Raw genomic sequence first — 18,911 nt, 5'->3', positions numbered from 1 at the left:
TGGGGTTGCCATGGCCAAAGTGCAACACCTGGCACTTGGACTTGTTGAATGCCATCCTGTTGGATTCTGCCCACCTGTCCAGTTGGTCGAGGTCCCTCTGCAGAGCCTTTCCACCCTCTAGCTGACCAACATTTGCTCCCAACTTGGTGTCAGCTGCAAACTTGCTGATGACTGACTCAACCCCCTCATCCAGATCATCAGTGAAGATATTAAAGAGGATGGGGCCCAGCACTGATCCTTGGGGACGCCACTGGTGACTGGCCGCCAGCTGGATGTGGCACCATTCACCAGCACTCTCTGGGCTCAGCCCTCCAGCCAGTTCCTAACCCAGCACAGAGTGTTGCTGTCCAAGCCATGGGCTGACAGCTTGGCTGGGAGTTTGCTGTGGGGGACGGTGTCAAAGGCCTTGCTGAAGTCCAGGTAGACGACATCCACAGGCCTCCCCACATCCACCAGGCAGTCACCTGATCATAGAAGGAGATCAGGCTGTTCAGGCAGGACCTGCCCTTCCTAAATCCATGTTGGCTGGGCCTGAGCCCTTGGCCATCCTTCAGGTGCGCAGTTATTGCCACCAGGATAATCTGTTCCATCACTTTCCCTGGCACTGAGGTCAGGCTGACTGGCCTGGAGTTTCCAGGTTCCTCCATCCATCCCTTCTTGTGGATGGGGACCACACTGGCCAGTTTCCAGTCATCTGGGACCTCTCCAGTGAGCCAGAACTGGAGGAAAATGATGGAGAGCGGCTTGGCCAGCTCATCTGCCAGCTCTCTCAGCACCCTAGGATGGATCCCATCCGGTCCCATGGACTTGTGAGTGTCCAAGTGGCTCAGCAGGTCCCAAATTAATTCCTCATGGATTTAAAGGATGATGGGGTTCAGATTGCAGTATGGGAGGCTCCCTGTTCCAGTTGCTGCTTCTGGGTTCTGGGGTTTTTTGGGTGTTGGCTGCTCCGCTGGGATGGCAGAGGGACAGGGTGGGACAGGGGAGCAGCTCCCTGCTTTGGGCTTTTGCCTTGCTTGCTGCTGCTTGCTGCTGCTTTCCACTGTGCCTTTTCTGCAGACAGGCTGAGGTCACTGTACTTTTGTATTCTGATGATCTGATTTGCTCAGGAAACTCTTCTCTCATTTGTTTCTGTATCAACACAAAGAGGTTTTGTGTGGTGTTCTTTCCACTCAGTTCTGAGTGTGTACAGAGAGCCAGAAGAGCAGTGACAAAAGAGATCCCAAAACAAACCCAGGAATATCCCATCCCCATCTGAGGGTACACCCAGGACACCCAGGGCTCCTTCCCTACCCACTGCTAGGCTAGTCTCAGCTGGCCACATCTGAGACTGCCCATCCCCCCGTGGCCTTGGGTCTAGGCAGGCCCATGGCCGGGAGACATCTCCCGTAGTTACCAGGTGACAGCAAGGAAAGAAAGAGCAAGTGCCAGACCCCATGCTGGATCTTATAGCAGTGCAGAGAATTATGGTAGGGATACCTAGTTTCCTGTGTCCACCCCCTGGGCAGGACTGCTGCACACAGGAAGCAACCCACGTAGCAGAGGGCACCCAGCCCAAACTGCTACAGCCGGGCACCGACCAACCCCTCCCCCACTGCTGTTCCAATCAGTTTCCATTCTAAATCCTAGAACTCATTTGGTTCGTCTGAAGTGCCCAGGCACAAACGTTCTGTAGAGGTGGTTCCACCAACCCAATCCTGCTGCCTGTGAATGGAAACTGAATCCCCTGCTGCAGAGTTTGGATATCAATAGACTGCCAATATATCTATTCATTGATCTCCTTGCAGCTCATTCCTGAGGGCACATCTACAACACTCCTGTAGGGACAAAGAAGCCTACAAGGAAAGCAGCTGATCCTGCAAAGGACCAGGAGGGATCAGGGTCCCCATGGGAACAAGAGAAAGAGCCTGGGCTGCTGGCTTGGTTCTTATCTCTGGCTTTGGAAGATGGCCAAGGACAAACAGTGGATGAAGCAAACAGCAGGCCCCAGAAAGGCAAAGGAACTCTCTCCTCCTCTGTCCAAGCCTGTGTTTCAGCTCTGAAGGAACTGTCCCAGGAGTTCCATCAGCTCCAGAAGAAGCTTTTATTCCCCACCTGTACAGTCCTGTGTTTCAGCCATGAGGATCAGCTGCTCCCCTGTCCAAGGGAGAGCATCTGGGAGGCACACACCACAGCACACCCTCTGCTTTACTTGTGTGACCATGGGGAGGATGTGAGGAAGTGGAAGGGAAAACCCAATCCAGTCCTGGCTGCAGGAGTCTGTGACTTACAGGGAATTGTCCCCCCAGAGATGCTGCCTTAGTTTCCAGAGGGAAATGGCCTAAGAAGAGCAGGGAAGCTGAAACTGCTTCTGGTCCTGCTGAAGGGACTCCCAAAGCATCTTCACAAGATGCAAGGGACCCCAGGCAGAAGTAGAGGGACTCTGCCTCCAACCAGATGGAGTAGAGAGACAAATTGGTTTGTTGGACCACACAGAAGCAATGGCCTGGCAAGTTGAACCCATGAGAGGATAAAGCTTTAGTAGATACAGGTGCTCTGTGTGCTCTGACACCATCAAACCACGAGGGGTGGAACCCATCTCTGTTTCTGGTGTGGCAGGAGGATCCCCACACCTGGATGTGTTGGAAGCTGAGTACTGGGATGCAAGCCACAGGTTGCTTTCACTTGGAGTCATGGAAGGAGTCACTGGTCTCGATTGCCCCAGAGCTGGAAACACAGCCCCAGCATTTGCAGCATTTGGACTGGGCATGGACTGATCCAGACTGTGCTGGAACAGAGTGGAGCTGCAGAGCACCTGCAGTGAGCAGCCCTCTGGGTCCTGCAAAGCCACCTCCTGTGGAGTGAGAATGTGAGGTGTGCTGCTGATTGCTGCTGGGCATGGTGCAGATGGCACAGAATGAGGGCTTGGGAATACCAAAGGTTAAGTTGAAAATTTGCTGCCATTACTCCACACCATCCTTCCTCATGCCACCTTCACAGGGACAGTGCTGGCTGGAGCAAAGTACTACAGGGCCTGAAGTTCAGATTGCAACATGAGAGGCTTCCTGTTCTGCTTGCTGCTGTTGGGTTCTGGCTCTCAGGTGCTGGCTCTTTACTGAGGGGGAGGGCTGCAGGGGTTTAACTCCTGGCTGCTGCTGCTCACTGCTGTGCTGCTTTCTGCAAACAGCCTCAGGTCAGTGTGCATTATGGGATCTCCTTTGGATTCAACTCTTTTGATCTTATCTCAAGTCCTTATCTTGACCCAGAGGGTTTTTTGATTCCTGTGTGTGTTATTTTTCTCTCCCTTCTGTTTTTGGGGGGGAACAGGCAGCTTAACCTCTTCTCAGCTCTTCAACCTGTTCCAGCCCCAGAGTGGAAAGCCAACAGAAGCTTTTTGAGTTCTTCCAAAGTTCTCCATGAGCTTCCCCCTACACCCTCCAAAGATCCCAAAAGTCAGTCCTAGGACCATCCAAATAGCAAACACCTAAGATCACCTGAAAGCCCCTGAAGAATGCCTCTGAGATGCCCCTCAGGACTCCTCTGAGAACCTCATTTTCTCCTCCTTGAGCTGGGCACACAGCTCCACCCCATCCCTTGGGAGCAAATGCCCTCAAAATTTGGGCACTGAGGCAGGGATATCTGAAATAAAAGCAAACTGACAGGATTTGGGTAACTTTGGGGGTTTATTGACACAATTGGTCAATGGACAGAGGATTTCTTACCCCAGGGAGACACAAAGCATTGGGGAAGAACCGGACAGACCCTGGCAAAGCCCTGCCCATCTCCATTGGGAGCTCCAGCTGTGCTGACTCAGCAATGTAATTGTTCTCATTAGTAATAACTGGTGTTCAGAAGGGCAGGAGGTGTTGGTTGCTGCTGGGAAAAAGGGATGATTTTGGTGCTGGAAAGGCCCTCTCAGAAGGGTCATGATTACCCAACAGATTCTAGGTGGATGTGCACGCCCCCCCCCCCCAGTGCAGGCTGCTCTCTGGTGTGGGTGCAGTGGTGGTTGTTGAGGCCTCTTTTCTGGGTGAAGCTCTTACTGCAAGCAGCACAAGTTAAAGGCTTCTCACCGGTATGGGTGCGGCGGTGAGCAGTGAGATTGCCCCTCTGGCTGAAGCTCTTACCACAGTCAGCACAGGTGAAAGGTTTCTCACCGGTGTGGGTGTGGTGGTGGTCAATGAGAGTGCCCCTACGGCTGTAGGCCTTACCCCACACAGCACAGCGGAAAGACTTCTTGCCAGTGTGCCCGCGACGGTGCTCAGTGAGAGTGCTCTTGTTGGTGAAGCTCTTGCTGCAATCGGCACAGCTGTAGGGCTTCTCACCGCTGTGGATGAGCTGGTGCCAGATTAATTCAGTGCTCCTGGTTAAGGTCTTGCCTCACTCAGCACAGGGGTACAGCTGCTCTCCAGTGTGGATGCGGTGGTGGATTGTGAAATAGGAGCTGTGTTTGAAGCTCTTGCCGCAGTCCCTGCAGCTGAAGGCCTTCTCACTGGTGTGGGTGAGGTGGTGGTGCCTAAGATGAGAGAGCTCCCTGAACCGCTTGCCACAGCTGTCACAAAAGGGCCTCTCTCCAGTGTGGGTGAGGCAGTGCCGGGTGATACGATAGCGCTGGGTGAAGCTCTGGCCACAGTCAGCACAGGTGAATGGTTTGTCTCCAGTGTGGGTGCGGCGGTGCTGGATGAGCTTTGAGTTCCAGCTGAACCTCTTGCCACAGTCACCACAGACGAAGGGCCGGGTGCCAGGTTGGGGGCAGCGGTGCTTCACTGCCTCTGAGCTACCTGGGAAGCTCTGCCCATACTCAGGGCAATGATTCAGCTGTTTCGGTGACACTGAGGGACCTCCTCTGGCTTCATCCTCCTCCATACATTCCTCCCATTGGCCCTGGTCACCTTCATCATCATGGTTATCCTCCTCTACATAGTCATCATTCTTCACAACATCATCTGTTGCAGAATGGCTTGCAAAGGCATTGTTCTATGGAACAATGGTTTGAACAGAGTATGTAGGCCGGACTCCATCTTGTTATTTACTGCTCACAGTAAGCTAGTGTGTTGATGCAGCCAGGCCACCGTGGCCTTGTAGCTGTGCTTGCAGCTGCCTGCAAAGGATAACAGGATACCAAAGCAAGGTCACTACGCCCTTACAGGCGATAACAAGTAAAGAAGAATGTAAAACAGAATTCTTGTGATTATCTCATCAGGATGGGAAAGCAGGATGTTTAACTGCAGAAGGTGGGGTTGTCAGCTAGGCTACTGTATATAAGAAGTGTCTGATGCTCCATAAAGTTGGATTTCGTGGATCATATTGATCGTTGTCGACCCCTTCTTGCGGCAAGTGGCGCCTGAACAAGGGACCCCACAGAGAGGGTTCGACCCCACAGAGAGGGTCACGCAGACTCACAGAGAAGTCTGCAGAATCATTCCTTGAGGACGGAGTGTACGTTCGTGAGCGAGGAGGCAAGAAGTACCGGCCCGGGATAGCAGTACCGGAGGCTGCTCGTTGACCCACAGAGAGGCAGCGAGCTCGTTGACCCACAGAGAGGCAGCGAGAAGACAGCCTAGGAGCCGAAGACGTTGTAACCTGGAACTGCTTGGGAACTGTGCGCACAGGTACTAATGTATAATGGATAGGCAGGCAACGTATGATTTACTTAAGTGCTTTTTAGAAAAGCGAAATATTAAAGGCATTGATTTAGGGAAAGAATTGGAGCCTTTGTTGGAATGTGCTGAGAAGTTGGGGTATTTTAAAGATCCCAACGATGTTTTTGATAGACTACGGTGGAAGGAATTAGGACAAGATTTATGGATGAAAAGTGTAGATGATGATAAGGCTGCTAAGAAGAACAGTAAGCCATGGAGAGCGGTTATGGTAACACTCGATCAGCATGCTGCAGAACAAAAAGCTGCTATTCAGGCACGGCAAAAAATTACAACCAAATGGGGAAGAGGAGCAAGGGGCAGAGTCGGCAGGCCGACAGCAAACTCGGGCGGGCCGGCATCGGCGGCCCTGAGGAAAGGAGCGGCTGACACTGACGGGTAACAGCTCGCGGCAGTGAAGTTTGCGGACGTCGGTGAATACGGGAAAAGAGGCAGCGCTCTCCTTATTTCAATGCTTTTTAGAAAAGCGTAAGGCGCAGATATCGCCAGAAGTAATTCCTGGGCTTGTGGCCCATGGATCCGCTTTTAGGGTATTTCCCGAGCGGAGATAGTTATTTTGATGAAACTTGTTTGGACTATGGAAACAGACTGTGGGACTGGGTCACTATCAAGCTGCAAAAGCCGTGGCGAGAATGCATAAACTGTATTAAAAAACGAGATGCAGCCCTAGGTCTATCTGAGTTGCAGCCGGACGATGTGTTTCAAAGTATCGGCCGATCGACCGGGGCCGCCCCCGATACATCTTCGGCAGCCACACCGCGTTTTGCCAGCTGCCACCACATCGCGTTTGCACCCAGCGGGGAGGGAGCCGAGAGGGGGCAGCTCGGTGCGTTCGATCTCGTTCATCAACACCTTCCTCTGATATCGCCAGCGAGGGCTCGGATTCGGAGACAACAACACCGCCAGCGAGGAGTTCAAGCAGCGTCGACTTTGTTTTACGGCCCCTCTGAGAAACAGCAGAGCGCTTGGGGGCTCGCGGTGACGGCGTTCTTACCACCGCACCCCGCCCGCGATGGCTCCGACCAAGGCAGTACCGACTGACGCACCACTGATACCGGCACTGACAGCAGCGGCAGCCCAGCGGCGGCCGCTTGCCCGGCCCCCGCCCCTTTCCCCCGCAGAGGCTCGCACCAGCAACCCCCCTTCCCAGTGGCTTTAGCCGCAAGTCTGCTCTGATTTAAAGCGACAGTGCTTAATTTTCTCATTCCTGATTGTAATGTCTTTCAGAGATTTGCTATTTAGAGTTTTGCTAAGCTTTTGTAATAAGAATGGTGAACGGTACGCATTTGGTACTTGTGGGTGGTTAATACATAGCGATTGTGCTAAGGTATGAAGATTTGTTATTTAGAGTTTTGCTAAGTTTTGTAATAAGAATAATGAATAGTAAGCATTTGGTATTCACAGGTACTTAGTACATAGTAATTGTAGCAAGGTATACCTACTTAGTAATGAGTTCAAATTATAAGATTTCTTTTCGGTTCGAACCTTCTTAGTTGTGTGCCTTGGCATTTCAAAGGAGCTCCATGTAATATTGTAATAATGTTAAGGTTTGTAGTGAATAGGTATTCATTTTCTAAGGTATTCTTTAGCTAATGTAAGGTTTTTAGATTTCTTTCTTAGACATAGACTACAAAAAAAAAAAAGAAGGAAAAAAAAAGAAAAAAAAAGGGTGTGGAAAAAAAAAAGGTAACAAGTGCAAAGAAAAAAAAATTTTTTTTAAATGGTAAACAAAAGGGTGACAAGTGCAAAGAAAAAAGTTTGAACATACAAAATGTAACAAAGGTATAAGAACACTGGATACAAAAATAGAGTACTAAATAACAGAATAACAGAATAGAGTACTGAATAACAGAGTAATAAACAAGAGCAACAATAAAATTAAAATATTAAAACAAAATATGATAAACTAAAAAATCATAGGGATTGCTGACAAAATAGCTGTTAACAAAAATGTAAGAATTGCTAGTAATAAATAAAAGATAAGGATTATCAAGACTACTAGGTTAAAACAAAAACTCTGTAAAAAGAAGACGTCAAGAAAGTTAAAATGCACAATAATAATAAAAGGAATTAATAGAAAAGCAGGTTACAAATATAATAAAAAGGCAAAAATACAAATAAAAATAGAAAATAGATTAAATGAACTAAACATGCAAAAAAAAAACACCAACAATTGAAGAATATAAGATCAAACAAAACAAAGGATTAAATACTGGATTAGAAAAAAAAGGGGTTAAAAATTAAAGGTGATTAGAATAACAAATTAAAATGCAGATTAAAAACTGCAGCAAAATGCAAATAATAATTAGGAAGGTAAACAAGAAATAAATTTTAAAAACAGATGACAAGTAGGTCGCCTCAAGCCTTCTTTCCTGCTACCTGTGATCATCGCAATAAACAACAGCAGAGGAATCAAGACCGTGAGGACACAGCATTGCCCATGAAGCTGAACATCGATCATCTGGGATCACAAACGGCATTCAGAAGAATGTACCGTGGCATCATGTGAATTAGGACTGAATATTATGGTTGTTTGATAACTTTGTCTTCTCTCTTGTTAACTAAGTGTGCCCCTGAATGCAGACATCCTAGGGGATAAAGTTTCATCTTTACATTTCGCCAGACAAAAATTGAACCAAAACAAAATTAAAAAAAAAAAAAAAAAAAGGGGGGGGGGGAATAGAGAGAATCCCCCCATAGCAGAAAAAAAATTAGCTCATGGTAACCCTAGAGATGCTGTAACCCTAGAAACATCAACCCTAGAAGTGCTGTAACCCTCTCACCACAAGACACACAGCACAACTGTCATGAAAATGACAATCAGCAAACCTGCTTAGCACTGACCTCAACGACTGTCACGATGACCCAAGATGTCAACAGAAAGCATCTAACTTCTAACCGAGTGTTGTGACTGCTTAACTGTTGTGTGAATGTTGAGAGATCAGAATTACTAGGATGAGCAAAAACACATTATTTTGTATAATTTTATATTGGGCAAGCAATGAAGCTCTTTATGCTCTTGCTGTTTGTCTACAAGATTTCTGTCTGTGAAGCTAGAGCCTGGCCAGATCTACCTTTACAGATTAAAGAAATCTTGCTGCCATTAAGCAGTTGATGATTTTTGACCATCCTGGAGAAAATAAAAATGCAACATACCCCTAAAGCAGATTGCAAAAGATAGTGCTAAGGATTGCATTTGTGTCTTAATCTCTATGTGCAATGTGTTCAGGCATAATCAAGTCTTCTCTGTCTAAAAGTGAAATGTTAAGACTGGAACTATTAAGACCGAAGTTCTTCTTTACAATGTCTGTTATCTTTGACCATGTGTTATGCCAATGCTGTTAGAACATTCTAACTAGTTCAACTTAAGCACCGTGCCTTGTATGGGTGACATGGGCCAACGTGACAGGCAGTAACAAATTTTGTTTGAGCTTGTAGACAGTGGGTTATACAATTGATAAAAGAAGTTTTAAGGTTTTTAGGTTTTATTGTATTAATTTTGATTATTGTTAAGCCTGATTGTATTATGTAAAGTGTTCAAAGAATAACCCTTAAGGCCTTATTTGTAAAAAATAAAAATGGGGGAATTGTTGCAGAATGGCTTGCAAAGACATGGTTCTATGGAACAATGGTTTGAACAGAGTATCTAGGCTGGACTTCATCTTGTTATTTACTGCTCACAGTAAGCTAGTGTGTTGATGCAGCCAGGCCACCGTGGCCTTGTAGCTGTGCTTGCAGCTGCCTGCAAAGGATAACAGGACACCAAAGCAAGGTCACTACGCCCTTACAGGCGATAACAAGTAAAGAAGAATGTAAAACAGAATTCTTGTGATTATCTCATCAGGATGTGAAAGCAGGATGTTTAACTGCAGAAGGCGGGGTTGTCAGCTAGGCTACTGTATATAAGAAGTGTCTGATGCTCAATAAAGTTGGATTTCGTGGATCATATTGATCGTTGTCGACCCCTTCTTGCGGCAATCATCCTCCATCTTCTCCTCTTTTTCCTCCACTTCTGCCTTGGGACTGCACTTTGGCTGCTCCAACTTGTTCTCTGGGTGCCGCTTCTCCTCCCAGCTTTTGTCTGGGTCCTTCTGTGAGGCCATACTGTGGGAGGGAGGGGTCACAGCTCTGCAATAGGGAAGATGGAAGCACCTGAGCCCAGGACCTCAAACCCTCAGATCCTGCCTGAGTCATGACAGTCCCTGATTCCCAACACCCAGCTGGAGGAGAGAATGCAGAGGGGACTTCAAACCTTCAGTTTCTGCCACAGTCTGGGCACAGACCTCTAATACCTGTGCTGAGACCCCCAGGTTCCTGTGATCAGTACCCTAAGCTACCCTACAACTTACAAGTGGTCTTGTCCCACTCTCCTTGAGCCTGGTGGCATTGGCAGGGTGGTTCCTGGCCCAGGCCCTGTCCTTTGATCTCCCCTGGCTCAGGCAATGGAGTCAGCAGCACTGACCAAGGAACACCAAACCACCCCCAACCTTCTCCCACCACCCTCCAGATCCCAACCCCCAAACATCACCTCCTGCTCACAACTCACCCCCAGCAGCCTGGAGCATTCCTCAACTCCCACAACACCTGAAGTGCCTCAGAGCTCCTGGAGAGGTGAAATATGTTGGACAGGAGGAGGTGGAGGAGGTTGGGAGCTGCCCTGGGGACCTAGGATCCTGCTGTTAACCCACTCTGGGTTTCTTACCTGTTGGGCTGCTCCAAAGGACAGATCTGCAAACTGCTATTCAGCAAACAGGGGCAGGGATAATGCAGAGAGGACTCAGCCTCTCAGCTCAGAGGAGAGCACTGACCTGCAAGGGAGGGCTCAGCACTGCCCAGGACCAGGCAGCACAGCTCAGCCTTGCTGGGGGCAGCTCCCAAGCCCAGCAGCACAGCCACAGCACACAGCCAGGGCTGATCAAGATGCGAGGCCTCAACAACTGCAGACTCAGCTCCTTGCCCAGCACACAACCCCCAGCACACAGCTGCAGGTCAGCACCACAACACAGCTGCCTCCACACAGCCTCTCCCAGGCCTTGTCTAAAGCTTCCTCCCACTGCCTGCCCAGAGCTCTGCTGCCTGCAGCTGCATTTGCCAGCAGATCCTACTCCAGACCCAGCTCTCCTCCCTGGCTCTGCCCCCACCACACCCACTCTGTGCTCAGCTCTGCCCTGCACACACCTCTCTGCTGCCCACTCCCCAAAAGAAGATCACAGCAGCCCTCAGGACACACACAAAGGGAGCTTCATGATCTCTGGAGATGCAGCAAAGGGGGAAGGGACTTAACAGCTTCTTGCTAAACCTCTTCAGCCCTCACTGGGATGCTGGAGGAGTCTCTGGCTCCTGCCCAAATCTCACACCTCCAGCACCCTTCACACACCTGCAGCCAAGAGACTCAGTGGAGAGGGTTTTGATTCCTTCTCTCCCTGATCATTTCTCTCAGCTTGCTCTTTGCAGCTCTCCTGGAGCTGCCACTCCACATGCTCAAGAGAAAAGGTTTGATGGCAGGGCACAGTGCCCAGGGGCATCTGTTCATCTCCCAGCTGACCCATGCAGAGCTGCAGCACAATTCACTCCTTTCACCTCCTCAAATGCTGCCAGATTCTGCCATTCCCTGCACACACATTTGCCACCTGGAGCCTGGATTCTGTCCCCTTTTTGGGGGGACAAGGCCTAATTCCTGCCTGAACACTCCCAGGCCCTTCCCTCAGTCCCAGCCCATCCATGGCCCTGCTGCCTTGGCTGTCCCATGGCCCTGTGTCCCCCTCCTCCACTGCCACTGCCCCTGGAAGGGTGGAGTGGGAAATGCTGTGGCTGAGGAAGCCTCTAAGCAACTGGGCTGGAAGCAGCAGCACAAGGATGGAAGGGGCCTGAGACTAAAGGCTGGGATCAGCTGGAGGGCTGAAAGAACAGCAACAAGCCAAGGGTGGGGGTTACAGATGAGGGCTGGGGAGGGACCCTGCAGACACCTCAGGCAGCAACTGATGAGAGCAAGGGGGACAGAGAGGCAGTGAGACCTCAGATGTCTCCTGCTTGGGGGATGGCTGGGCTGTGTGGCTAGGAGCCCTGAGTGCCTGCTTGGGCTGTGCTGGATGTCAGGAGGGCTCAGGGGACTGTCCTGAGCCAGGCAGAGTTTGGGGCTGTCAGCTTCTGGGGTCAGCTGCTGCCAGCACCATTGTAGGCAGAAGCCAGGCAGAGCCTCACAGCTGCTGAACTAAGCCCTCCCACACCCTGCAGCCTTCACCCTCCATCTCTCCATCCAGTGCTCCATCTCCACTCACTTGCTGCCCTCTGAGAGTCCCCAGGGCCCCAGCAAGGCCCCAGGGCTGCTCTACAAAGCCATCAGGCCCCAACAGAAGCCCCTGGATGAGAGCATGGAGGAGAATCCCTGTGGTGGGTGTAAGGCACTGGGATGCCTTACGCCAGAGAGTAGAGACCTCCAGAAGGGACAGCAGAGTCCAGAGGTACACCACAAAGTGTCTTCAACTCCTTTGACAAGGCTCAGAGAGAGCCTCTCTGCCTCCTGAAACCTAAGGCAATCCCCTGCAGAACAAGCTGGAGGAGCTCAAGGGGACAAGCTGCAGAGGGGGCCCAGGGCAACCTCCTGAGCTTCAACAAGAGCAAGGGCAGGGTCCTGCCCCTGGCCTGGCACAATCCTCACAAGCAGCACAGGCTGGGGGAGGAGGGCATAGGAAGCAGCCCTGCACAAAAGGACTGCGGGGTGCTGCTGGACAAGAAGCTGCACAGGAACAGACAGGGGGAGCCTGCAGCCCAGAAGGCCAAGGGCAGCCTGGGCTGCGCCAAGGGCAGCCTGGGCTGCACCAACAGCAGCAGGGCCAGAGATGGACAGAGGCCATCCTGGCACTTGGCTCTGCTCTGCTGAGGCTTCACCTGCAGCACTGCAGCAAGCCCTGGAGCCCTCAGCACAGGAATGACAGGGACCTGATGGAGAGGGCCCAGAGGAGGGACACAAAAATGATCTGCTTGGAGCAGCTCTGCTACCAGGACAGGCTGAGGGAGCTGGGGGTGTTCAGCCTGCAGAGGAGAAGAGAAGGCTCTGGGGAGACCTAAGAGTGACCTTCTGGTACCTGAAGGGGGCTACAAGAAGGCTGCAGAGGTACTCCCAAGCCCAGAGCCTGACCCCCAAGCTCAAGAACCAGCAACTAAGGTCAGAACCACTTCCCAAGTTCAAGAACCAACCCCAAAGCTCAGTGCGAGCTCCCAAGCTCACACTCAAATCTAACATGCAGACTCAGCTCCTGGGCTCAGAGCCAGCAACCAAGCTCAGAACCACTCCCCAAGCTTGACAACCAGACCCCAAGTTCAGCACCAGTCCCTGAGCTTGCGAACCAGCAACTTAGGTCAGAAATCCTTCCCAAGTTCAGAGCCAGCTCCTGAGCTCAGCACCGCCAGCTAAGGTCACAACCACTTCCCAAGCTCAAGAACCAGAATCTGAGCTCAGTGGCAGCCCCAGAGATTAAGAACCAGCCCCCGAGCCCAGAGCCAGCCCCCAAGCCCAAGAAGCAGCCCTGAGCTCAGGGAACAAGCTCCTGAGCTCAGACCCAGACCCTGAGCCCAGAACTACTTCCTGAGCTCAGAGCCAGTCCCTGAGCTCTAGAGCCAACCCCCAGCAGCTAGGTCAGAGCCACTTCACAAGCTCAAGAACCAGCTCCCAAGCTCAGAGGCACTCCCCAAGCCCAGAGCCTGACCCCTGAGCCCAAGAACCAGCAACTAACATCAGAACCAACCCCTAAGCTCAGAACCAATTTCCTTAGCTCAAGAACCGCTTCCCAAGATCAGAGCCAGCCCTCAAGCCCAGCACCAGCCTGAGAGCTCAAGAGCCAGCAACTAATGTCAGAACCACTTCCCAAGCTCAAAAAAGCAGCCCCCGAGCTCAAGAGTCAGCCCCTGAGCCCAGAGCCAGCCCTGAACTCAACAACAAGCTCCTGAGCTCAGACCCAGACACTGAGCCCGGAACCACTTCCCGAGCTCAAGAACCAGCAGCTAGGTCAGAACCACTTCCCAAGCTCAAGAACCAGCTCCCAAGCCCAGAGCCTGAAACCTGAGACCAGAGCCTGAAACCTGAGACCAGAGCCAGCCACTAAGGTCAGTACCACTTCCCAAGCTCAGGAACCAGCACCCAAGAGCAGACCCAGACCCCAAGCCCAGAACCACTTCCCAAGCCCAGCGCCAGTACCCCTAGCTCAAGAAACAGCAACTAAGGTCAGAAGCCCCCAAGCTCACACTCAAATCAAAAGTGCAGACTCAGCTCCCAGGCTCAGAGCCAGCAACTAAGGTCAGAACCACTTCTCAAGCTTAACAACCAGACCCCAAGCTCACACTCAAATCAAAAGTGCAGACTCAGCTCCCAGGCTCAGAGCCAGCAACTAAGGTCAGAACCACTTCTCAAGCTTAACAACCAGACCCCAAGCTCACATTCAAATAAACAGCACAGACTCAGCTCCCAAGCTCAAGAATCATCAGCCAACATCACACCCAGCCCCCAAGCTCAGACCCACACCCAAGCTCAAGACCCAGCTCCCAAGCTCAACCTTCTGTCCCTCTTGGGGGCACCACAGCTGCACACAGCACTCCAGCTGCCAGCACAGAATGCTGCCAGCACAAAAACCATTGCAGCAAAAGCCTCAAGCTGTGCTCAGCTGCCAAACCAAAGGGAGCTGAACCTGGCCACAAGAGAAAGGACCAAACTGAGCCAAGAGACTGATCCAACACCCAAGGCTGCACAAAACAACCAGCAGCAAAAGCTCCTCCTGCCCTGAGCCTTTCTGTGCTCAGGAGGCCTGCAGAGAAACTGAGACTCACTCTGCAACCCCCCAGGGAATCTTTGTGCCCCAAGAGCTTGCAGAGCACAGAGGCCTGGGATGCCACCACCCCCAGCACAGCCAAACCACCCCACAGCTGAGCCCAGCCCAATGGCTCCTGCTGCAACACAGCAGCAACCAGAGGGGGTCTGCAGCTGCCCCTAGCAGGGGGAGGCAGCAGCACAAGGAACCCCACCGACCCCCCACCCCAACCCCACCCGCGGCCCCCCAACTGCACAGACCCCTCCCAGAACAGCACAGACGACGCTCACTGACCCTGCACACCTCTGCCCTACCCCACAGCGCCCCCCCGACCACCCCCACAGCCGCACAGAGGTCCCCACAATCACAGTGACCCCTCCCCAAACCGCACAGGCCCCAAGCGCCAAGCTTGCAGAGCTCCCCCGGACCTCACAGACCCACCCCCACCCCATGCCCCACGGATCTGCCCCGTACCCCACGGACTCCCCCCCACATATCCGCAGAAGCCCCCAACCAAACCCCACCAATTCCCCCTAGATCCCCGTAGAGGCTCTCCCCGCCCCAGCCCCACCAACCCCTGCCCCACAAACCCTTCCCCAACCCAAGCGACCCTTCCGACCCCTTGCAGCCCCCCACAGAGCATTCCCTCATCCCCGCCCCACCACCCCCAACTCAGCCCCACAGACTCCCTCACCCCACCTGCACCCTGGGACAAGAGCGAAGCAGAGCAGGAGGAGGAGGAGGAGGAGGAAGAGCTCAGCACACAGGGAGCCGCCGGCCCCGGCAGGCTGCTGCCGAGCAGAGAGCGCTGGGATGGAGACCCCGGCCCAGCCCCTCCGGCTGCTGCAGCCACGTGTGACGGGGAGTGGAAGCAGCTTGCAGTCCAGAGAGGAAGTCCCACCCACGATCGGGCAGCCTTAGCCAATGAGAGCCTCTGCGGGGATCTAGAGGGAATCGGTGGGGTTTGGTTGGGGGCGTCTGCGGATATGTGGTGGGAGGTACGTGGGGTACGGGTGAGATCCATGGGGTATGGGGTGGGGGTGGGTCTGTGAGGTCCGGGGGAGCTCTGCAAGCTTGGCGCTTGAGGCCTGTGCGGTTTGGGGAGGGGTCACTGTGATTGTTAGTGAAGCAATGTTTACAGAATGTTTGTGTATGGGCACTTGAATCAAACAATTCACAGAACTTAGAATCGAAACTAATTCAGAAAGCAGCGGGGGAGGGGGTTGGTCGGTGACCGGCAACCCTCCACCTGGAGCAATCCAAACGCTACCTTAACTGGAAACTCCATAAAGAAAGGTTTGACTTACAAGCTGAGGACTTCGTGAGGTCTCCCCTTAATAATATTTATAGTCCAGAAACGTGGCACGGATGTGCCATAAGACGGAGACAGGAAATGGTGCTGGCCGCGTGGCTGCACCGCGTGGCTGCTGCTCCTCCCAGGACACAAAGGTCTCCCACTCGAGGGGGGCTGTGGCAGGTCAGCGACGCTGGTTCACACGGGCTGCTGGCGTTCCTCCTGCAGCAATGGATCGCGCAGTGCTTGATCCCATGGGGTACTGTTCATGGCACCGCACACAGCTGGGTGATGGTGGCAAAGGAGCGTGAGGCCTCTTGGGGCACTGGCTTGAGTCCCGGGCAAGGTGGACCACGACAGCACTGGCACGCACACACTCACAGGCTCCAACACGATGTGGGGGGTCTCATGTACCAAACGATCCCTATTTACCATTTGCCCCAGTGAATACTGGCCCAATGAGCAGTCTGTTGCTAACACAAAGACTAACCAATGAACCAACACCTACCAAATACAGCATAAGTATATGCTATACCCAGGGAAACAAACATATAGCCTGGGCCTTGCATACCACAGGGGTGAGAGCATGCCCAGGCAGGCTGTTCACCTGGACTCAGTGGTGCCAGGATCCCCCCCTGCTGCCTCCAGAAAGGAGGGGGAACAAAGGAGGGTTAACACTCAGAGAAGTATATTCTAGAAATGTTTGGGGCACAATCCTGACCATAAGCATCCTTCACTACAAGGATGAAGTGAAGATGATTATATACACAGTATGCAGTATTTACAATATATACAGAAATAAACAGCAAAGAACATAATACAGCAAATCTTTCCCTCCTCCAGCCAGGAGGGTACCCCCAACTGTACCCTCTTCTCCCCCTACCTCCCTTCTTTCCCAAAAAGGGTTAGAGAGAGAAAAGGTAATTATGAAGGAGGGAATTCTGTTAGCTCAAAGCATATGCAAGAATTAGTTTCTTATCTGGTTAGCTCAGTTAATTCAAGGTCAACTCCGTACAGCACAAAGGAAAAACAGCATCTGCTCAGAGAGACTGAAACAGACAGACTGAACTGACTGAGAATCAAACGGAACTAAAGCTTTCTATTTCCTTCTTAGACATTGACTATTACAAAAAAGAGTAAAATACAAAAAAGAAAAAATATAACAAAACAAAAACAAACAAAAATTAGAAAAAAAAATACAATAAAAATAACAAAAAAATATAAAAAACAAAATAACAAAACAATAACCACAAAAAATAATATTTTTTAAAAACAACAAAATATTAATTTTTTAAAAAGAAACAAAAAACATAAGGACTATTAGCAAAAAAATAAGGATTATTAAGAGAGGGGCTACTAGATTTAATTTTTTTTTTATTAAAATGAAAAATACAAAAAAGAAACAAAAAGGTTAAAAAAGCAAATAAAGAAGCAAAAAAATTAAAAATAAAATAAAAAATAATTTTCAATAATTTTAAAAATGTAAAAATCATTAATAATAAAAACTGATTGAAAAATAAACTAAAAATAATATTTAAAGTAATATTAAAAAATTATTTTAAAAATAAAATTTAAAAAATTAACAAAAAATTTAAAACCCAATAAAAAGTATTAATTAAAGGTAAAAAATACATACAATGAAAAAAGAAATTTAAATTTAAAAGGTATAAAAATTGAATTTTAAAATTATATTTTTAAAATTTTTTTCAAAATAAAAATAATTAAAAATTAAAATTAAAAATGTAAAAATAATGAAAAATAAAATTAGATTTAAAAACCATTAAAATTAACATAAACCCCAAAATTTAAATAATTAAAAATTTATAAATAGAATAAATTTTTTAAAATAAAAATTTAAAATAACTTATATTTTTAAAAATTTAAAATTGATTAAATTTTTTAAAAAATTTGGAAATAAAAAATAAAAATAGATTAAATTAAACATACAAAACATTTTAATTAAAATAAAAATTGAAAAAATATAAAAAATAAAAATAATATTTTAAAAATAAATTTTAAAATTGATTAAAAAATAAAATAACTTCAAAAATAAATTATTTTTTAAAATTAAGCACAACTGTCATGAAGATGACAATCAGCAAACCTGCCTAGCACTGACCTCAATGACTGTCAGGATGATCCAAGATGTCATCAGAAAAAAACATCTAACTTATAACCGAGTGTCGTGACTGCTTAACTGTTGTGTGAATGTTAAGAGATTAGAATTACTAGGATGAGCAAAACCACATTATGATGTGTAATCTTATATTGGGCAAAGCAATGAAGCTTCTTTGCTCTTGCTGTTTGCCTGCAAGTCTTCTGTCTGTGAAGCTAGAGCCTGGCCAGATCTACTTTTACAGATCAAAGAAATCTTGCTGCCATTAAACAATTCATGATTTTTGACCATCCTAGAGAGAATAAAGATGCAACATACCCCTAAAGCAGTTTGTAAAAGACAGCGCTGAGGATTGGATCTGTGCCTTAATCTCTGTGTGCAATGTGTTCAGGCATAATCAAGTCTTCTCTGTCAATACGAGGAGTGAAATGTAAAGATCGGAACTATTAAGATCTAAGTTCTTCTTTACAATGTTTGTTATCTTTGACCATGGATTATGCCAGCTCTGTCAGAACGTTGTAACTAGCTCAGGTTAAGCACTCTGCCTTGTATGGGTTACATCAGTCTGTTAGACATGCTGCACTACAGAACTTTTGCTTTTGCTATACAGTTTAGCTTTACTTCGCTTGTTTCTGTGTTTCCAAAGAGTATCTTGTATGGGATGGGAACAACTCCCATGACCAGACTGCTCACAAAAACAAAAAGGGGGATTTGTGGCAATGGTGGCAGTAAGCAGTGTGAGCAATCTGGCAGTATGAGCTTAGAGCCTGACATGGTGGTAGGCCATGCTCAGCGTAAGTGCAGAAGAGGCTAGCAGTGTAGAGAGTTATCTGGGAATAACAGGAGGCACACCTGCATCAACAGCCTCGTGTGGTATTAGTAGTTTGACCAATAATCTATAACAGTACAATGTGTGGTCACTCGTGGGGACCAATGAAGCTATGCCAATGATGCTCTCCCAGTCTATATAAGCTGTAGAGGTTCCCTTAATAAATGAACAATTCTGGATCATATTGGTCATTTGTATTGACTTCATTCTCTGTCACCGACAGCTGGGAAGT

The 18,911-nt window shown here is 49.2% G+C and overlaps 1 pseudogene; it reads right to left on the bottom strand.

Annotated features, from left to right (window-relative positions):
* Positions 1-3,909: 3,909 nt before the first annotated feature.
* LOC128899279 (zinc finger protein 271-like) overlaps positions 3,910-18,911 on the bottom strand; it is an 83,375-nt pseudogene continuing 68,373 nt past the window's right edge.

Source organism: Dryobates pubescens, chromosome 42 (assembly GCF_014839835.1).
Source record: "Dryobates pubescens isolate bDryPub1 chromosome 42, bDryPub1.pri, whole genome shotgun sequence".
Lineage (NCBI taxonomy): Eukaryota > Metazoa > Chordata > Aves > Piciformes > Picidae > Dryobates > Dryobates pubescens.
This window is presented reverse-complemented; position numbering and strand designations above follow the sequence as displayed.